Genomic DNA, 7681 nt, shown 5'->3' with positions numbered 1-7681 from the left:
GAACCCGATGTCCACACATCTCTTGGGATCACTCCAGTTAAATTGATGTTTCGCAAAACCCTTCAAAGAAATTAAAGATAGGCTTAATTAGTTCTCAATAGAACATGTTCTCAAGTTTATTTTAGACATTTTACGGACAGTTGACGAACAATTTTTTCACTATGGGAGGGATGTTGGTTAAATTAAACTCTGGTCCAGACATATCAGTGATCCTCCTGTACATTGAAAAGAAAAGAATGTGTTATAGTTCCCTTTATTCTTTCTGTCTTCTTCAAAGAGGAAACACCAAAATTATTGTATTTATATATTGCTATGCATCTGAGGAAGTAGTTTGACTCACAAGTCTGTCAACTTCTCTAAAGAAAGAATGGCAGTAGGTATGGGCCCTTCTAGTCCACTTGCGTATAATTCACTTCGTTAGTCCAAAGAGGAAAAACAAAATATCAGATTGTGCAACATGTAGCAGAGAAATGAAAATCTCATGCAGATAAAGATCCTCACAGTCTATCAAGATTACTCCAGTTACCAATGAAATCAGGTATTCTGCCACTAAGATTATTATCACTTGCACGACTGCACATTGCAAAACCAAATTAAGGAAACCAGATGCTATTGAATTATCAAAAACTGCATGTGTTTAAAGAAGAAAGGAATTGATTGCTTACAAATTAGTCAAGTTTAGATTAGCGAGAGTCTCTGGCAAGGTTCCCTCCAACTGATTGGAGGAAAGTATCCTGCAACCATTAATTCAAAGCACAGCATCAAAGATTGCAACTAAAATGCCTAGCTTGCGTTGGTTTAATAATGATGAGCAGGTAAATGTCTTACAGGTCTGTTAAGTTGACAAGATTACCAAGCTGAGAAGGAATAGTACCAGAAAACTGATTTGCTTCAAGGGACCTTCATGTATTTGTATTTGATTAATTGACAAAAATAAAATTAGTGAACAAAGTAAGCTAGCATTGTCAAAAACAGAAACAGAAAACAAACAAACGATAAATCGGCAGAACATATATTTATGACTTCAATACATACAAGTAAGTCAGGCTACGAAAACTTCCCAAGTACCCAGGAATATTTCCTGACAAGCGATTGGATGTAAGTGAGCTGCATGCATAAAATGTTATCTAGTTATGGTGAATTCTGCCTTGTGTATGAACTGGTAAGCAAAGATGAGGTGAATGAACTTACAGGTATGTCAAATGTTTCATTGAAGCCCATTCCTCAGGAATATTGCCAGAAATGTAGTTGCGAGTTAGGTCACTGTAACAGATAATTTAGCATCAATACTTGAGAATTTAACTTGTTCAACTTTATAAAACGTCAAGTAGACATTGCTTTGGAGTATAAACCTTGCTTGTTGAAAGTAAAGTTTCTTTTACAACATAGTAAACCTAAACATTATTTTTCAAGATTTACTATATTTTTTTAGTTAATTTAGAATTTTTTAACCTATTAATGTTTAACTCTTTAATTATTTTTCTTAGTATACAAATAGCCTTAAGAGTTGTAATATTGAGTTTTTAATTATTAAGATTATTAGAAAGAAATTATTCAATAATAAAACAATGAATTAAGATTTATGTGTGATCATGTCTTTAAAAAATTATATATTTTTTTTATTCTTATTTGTTAGGTTCAGCTACGTCAAATATGCTTCCTTTTTTTTTATTATTATTAAGGTATTTCCATTCCACAATTTATAAATTAGTTGATAAAAGTTACTTTGAGATTCTAAAATCAATACACATAGAAACACAAATAAAATATATCCTGAAAAGGTTCTTACAGAATTTCAAGATATGTAAGGTTGGTTATTTCAGGCGGGAGCTCGCCTGAAAAACTGAGCGTTTTTAGATATCTGTTATTGAAAGAAAAAAACACCATCAATATATAAACAAATATTTAGATGATTGAAAAACAAACTCAAAACTACAACCCTCGAAGGGTTGGCGTAATAACATTTCAGATTTAAAATTTAAACAATTAATTTTCATCCAATACCAAACACAACTTTAAGATTAGAGATATTTTCAGACAATTAATTTAAACATAGGAGCAATGTATGAGCAATGTATCCAATCTATTGCATACTGCAACTAATTCAACACCAAAACATTTATATATTTTAACATCAAGTATTCAAATAGACATAGAAGACAAAAAAAAAAAAAAAAAAAAAAGAAGAAGAAAAATCTTACAGTGACGTGATATGACAATAACCATCATTATTGAGGTTGAGGGTGCAATTGCACATGACGGTGCCATTGGCTTGTGAATCTTTCGACAGATTCATATCGTGCAGAGTTCCTGGTTGGTTGCAAGCATCGCCCACCTCGAAGGATCAATCCACGGAAAATTTTATCAAAATATCCATATCCATAACATAACATCGGTTAATGTTAACTCATATCACCCAAAAAAAAAACTAATCGTTTTCAAGTGGTATTCTAACACAATAAAATGGTCGGAATCTTGAGCACAAATCCAGTAAAAATAGATATAAATAATGAAAATATATAAATAAAGTAAACGGATTGTATATTAACTCCACAATTTAATTATAAATAATTCAAAGTTCTCCTTTTCAATTTGTTGCATGTATTTTAGGAGAATTGGAAATCAAAAAACACTTTTTTATTAACTCATTTATATGTTTTAATTTTTTTAATCCCACTTATTATTTTAAATTAATTTTGTTTGTTTACTCTTAATATCAAATACGTATTGTTTGTTTTTCTTTTAATATTGGATCCAAAATTGTAAAAGCAATTTTATATTTCATAGAGGTATGGCCATATTGTGGCTATCAAATGAATGGCAACCTTGTTTTCAACAGCCATTTCGGGTTAAAAAGATAAGAGGTGTGATTCGACAAGTGTGCTTTGGAGCCTGATTTATTTTGTATTTTAAAAGTTTTTAAAAAATTATTATTTTTTTATGTTTTTATATCATTTTAATATAATAATATCAAAAATAATTTTAAAAAATATTATTTTAATACATTAAAAAAAAACAACTTGAAAAATCTAATATTCCGAATTCAGGGTTTTTCTCTATATGATCTGTAATTCTTTTTTTAGGACAATCCATGCCCACCGTAATGTTAAAAATTAACATGGTCACTCCGTCTGTTTCCGTTAACAATAATATTAGTAGTAGAATATTTTTATTTACCATCAGTCGAGGGCAAATGTCATAACATGATTAAATGCAAGATAAATTACCTTGAATATCATGTATTCCTGTAATTTGTATATATAACTTCACTTAACATTCCATATTTTTGGAATTTTTTTTATAAAGATAAAAGCTATTTATGACCACATTACCACTTTGTTTAATTAAAAACATATATACATATGTATGTTTGAGATACATAAAAAACAAAAGACTAAAAAAGTTAAAACAAGAAACTAAAATTAATTTTAAAAAAAAATACATGAGTGGAGTATACCCATTAGTGTTGGACCAAAATTTATGATCATAAGCCAAATTCCGGATTATAATTGAATCATGATTATGCAGCAAGATATACAAAGAGAGCAGAACGAATTAGTGAGCATGACTCCATTTTATTTGATGAAAACCTACAAAATTAACTTATATTAATAAAATCAATTAGAAATTAGAAATTCCCATTGATGGATAGCACGCACTACAAATTTATAACCAACCAATTTTTTCTCAATTAGAATTTTCAAAATCAAACATTAAATCATCAAAATTAAGTTTTATTTACTCAAATTATTATGTAAAAAATAATAATTTTTGTTGTTTACATTGGGTTCAAATCAAACCCAATCAACTCTAGAAAAGTTAGGATTTTTTTTTTAGATATAACAAATATTAACAAAATATTTAACATTTTGTTTAAGTTCTGAAATATAGCCGATTGATATATATATATATAATCAGGAGTTTCAAAGGAAAAATCATAAAAAATTTAAGGATTAGGGTTAAATTTCATGTATAAAATTTTTTCCCTTTTGATTGTGATTGAGTATTTTAATGTGATAAAATCCTTCTAAACACTGTTATTGTTAAATTTCATGTATAAAATTTTTTCCCTTTTGATTGAGTATTTTAATGTGATACAATCCTTCTAAACACTGTTATTTACATTTTTAAATATAAATTTTTAATTTAGATTAAATTTTAGGTTTATCTTATTGAAAACCTCCTAATATTATAGTCTTTTTAAGGATGATATAAGCTTGAAGAAGTAAGAAGTTAGGATAATGTTTTAAAGTGTGATAACGGTTATTTTTTGAAGTGTTTTTATTTTAGAAATATATTAAAATAATATTTTTTATTAAAACACAAAAATAAAAAATCACTTAAACTTTAATAATTAGAAAACCTATAAATAAAAAGGGTTTCATGAAAGGGTTGAAAACTCTCGTTTTTAAGTTATTTTAAAAAAACAACAGACGAGAGACTTGTGAGATTGTGTATACGAGGAAGGAAATAATTTACCTACGAAAACACTAACCTATTAAAGGTAGTAATAATAAATAAATAAATAACAATAGTTAAATAAGGGAATTTTAAAAATTAGAGGACAAAATACTAACAAGGAAACTCAAAAATTAAAAACTAACTTGAACTAAATAATAATATTAATATTATTCATATATTGAAAAATCATGCCCCATTTTCTTATATTCGTTTTCTCTTAAGTCTTTTTTTTTAGTTCAATAATAATTAAGGGCATTTTTTTGGTATAAAAAGGGTTTTTGTAATATTTTCTTAAAAGTGAGACGTTTTATTAAATATTCAAACTTTTTTTCATACTCTTTGTAGTTTCCAAATACCTCGAGAATTATTGTAATTTGTAGAAAAAAGAAATCTGATACACATTAAATAATTTATTCATCTTTAATATCATCCCCACATGAGCTACTTCCTGTTGGATGCACAGTTGAGAGTGAATGTACGGATTTGAGCCCTTTTTTTTCCAGAATTTCCTTTTATGTTCTTACCCCATGAGTTGTTTTTCTGTAGCTGTACTGTAAAGTGATGAAATGATTCTCCAATAAAGTAATTAATAAGCAATGAACTATAAATTTACATTAATGAATTTCTTAATCTTAAATTATGAGGTTGTAGCTGTAAGCAAATCTGTGGATATGTGACTTAGCACGCCAATGAATGGAAAGTCGTGGAAATTAATTAGCTCAGATTATTAATTACAACACTCCATTATTGCAATAAAAACAAAGCTTACTCTCTTACCTTCGTCTGGATGTAACTGATATGAGACAACCAAAGTAGCTGAACTGAAAAGAGTGATCACGACCACCATTACTCGGCATAACTGAAGAAGTCCATGCAGGAGTAGGAAAGAAGCTTGAATAAGTTTTCATTTTATGAGGTACGTACTTGATTTATACTGGACGTACGTGGGGACAAATTCTTAAATTGGTGAGAATGACCTTTCGCCACTAGATTTGATTCCTTTTCATTTCTATCTCTCCGAACCGATTAGGGTTGATTAGAAGTTACCAACCGGTAAATATCGCAACAGGTAATTAACTATGAGTTGGATAAGTTTAATTTTATTAGAATGTTTTTTTTTAAGGTGTCCTCAGGCCCAACAGGTAATTAATTATGTTTCTATGAGGATTTTTCCAGCCTTATCAATTGACATTGTTTATAAAAAATAAATAAAAAATCAATTCATTCATGTTTTTTAAAAACTTTTTTCATGACCGACAATACATCTACAGCTATGCCAACAACATGTGATACTAGCAGTTATGCCAATATGTGATGCTAACAGCTAAACCAGCAGTTAAGCTCATAGATTACGCCCTATATGGCTATGCTAGTGGCTACATCCAAGGAAACACCCACGATGATGCCCACAACTATGTCTATGGCTATGCTTCATGGCTATGCCCCAAAGCTACACCCACAAACAACTTTTGTATCACTCGGACATCGCAGTGACCGTTACAATTTTTCATGGAAAAAGAATAAATATTAACAACACGGTAATAATAATTCTTTGGCCGAGTCCAATCAAGCTTATGGTATATATTTTATACAATATCTATACTTTCATAAATATTTCTATAAATATCTAGGATATTTTTAAGGTATTTATATTAAATATTTTATAATTATAAAATATTTATCTTAAGAAAGTTTATATAAACAAATATCCCTAGAAGCATAACAAAAGAGGCTAGAAGGCCAGAGCCAATCTCTCTAGACAACATAACTCTAATATAAAACTTAAATAAAGTTTAAGGAACATTCCAGTCTAGAGAATACTCACTCTTCCTGCACGTCACCTGTACAAACACTATACTGACTTAAGCATTAAAATGTTTTCTTGTAGGTGTCACCAGGCCCACCAAGTCCTCCGGATCTAGTTTTATTAGCCCATGAAAAGCGTCCACAATATTTCTCTTGAGGATTTTTCCAGCCTCATCAATTGGCATCGTCTGTGAAAAATAAATAAAAAGTCAATTCATTCATGTTTTTTAAAAACTTTTTTCATAGCTGACAATATATTTATGGCTACGCCAACAACACATGATGCTAGTAGCTAAGCCAATGACATGTGATGCCAACAGCTAAACCAGCGGTTAAGCCCATAGATTACGCCCCATATGGCTATGCTAGTGGCTACACCCAAGGAAACACCCACGATGATGCCCTATGTCTATGGCTATGCCCCAAAGCTACACCCACAAACAACTTTTGTATCACCCGGACATCGCAGCGACCATTACAATTTTTCATGGAAAAAGAATAAATATCTAGCATCTTGTTCTTTTAGAAAAACGATCTCGTTTAAGGAGTCGCCACCTAGTATTATGATCATTAGAAACCCTAATTGGTTAACAGAGATTCTATGATCCAGGACTAGTTATGCGAAAGAGAAGATGCTATCACCCTTTAAGTATCTCCTTGAGGCAGACTGCATTGCTGGTTTTGTCTAAAATTGCTAAGTGTTTTGTCCTCCTTTTTTTTTTCGTTTTTCCTATCATGTTCCTGACTCTAGCGTCAATAAATAGTGCCCGCAAATATTTCCAACTCTGGGATTGGTAAATATTGCACAAACCCAAAAAAAATATGATATTCCTAACTTTGACGTCAATGAATAAGTTCGTGAAATTTTGAATTTTTAATGAAGAAGAACCAATTTTTCTATGCCTTTTTCTTTTTGTTTACCCTTTTATTATTTACTCTATTTAGCAACAATAAATAAATAAATAAAAAGCATTACACAACATATTTGCATTTAAGAGTAATGGTCCACAGATTGAGCATATAGCAGAAAAAAATTGTTATTTTTTTTATTGACTCTTGTTTTCAATTTCATCATTCAAGATTGAGCTGATTAAGAATTGAGTTTATTTTATTTTTATTTTTATGGGGTTATCACGATCTCATGACCCGGGACGGGAATTTGACAAGTTAATCCGAGTTAATCCAAATCAATCTAATATTTTTTTTCTTAATATTTACAAAAAAAAATATCATTTTGAATATTTCTAGCTAAACAATTTCAGCTAGATACTAGCTAAATTATTGTTCTTACCTATTAAAAAGTTTAGAAGACACTTACAAATAAACAATCACATCAAAAGACAAATAAAAAACATAATTTATTTTTCAAAATAATAATAATAAATAAATAAAAAGAAATAATAATATCACGCAA

The 7681-nt window shown here is 29.5% G+C and overlaps 1 long non-coding RNA gene across 1 annotated transcript; it reads right to left on the bottom strand.

The window, feature by feature from the left end:
* Positions 1-501: 501 nt before the first annotated feature.
* LOC127903971 (uncharacterized) lies at positions 502-939 on the bottom strand. The gene is made up of 3 exons (XR_008056769.1): positions 829-939; positions 666-734; positions 502-573 (listed from the first exon to the last, which is right to left on the bottom strand). It is a non-coding gene; the product is annotated as an uncharacterized LOC127903971 (long non-coding RNA).
* Positions 940-7681: the final 6742 nt, after the last annotated feature.

This window comes from Populus trichocarpa, chromosome 11, assembly GCF_000002775.5.
Source record: "Populus trichocarpa isolate Nisqually-1 chromosome 11, P.trichocarpa_v4.1, whole genome shotgun sequence".
Lineage (NCBI taxonomy): Eukaryota > Viridiplantae > Streptophyta > Magnoliopsida > Malpighiales > Salicaceae > Populus > Populus trichocarpa.
This window is presented reverse-complemented; position numbering and strand designations above follow the sequence as displayed.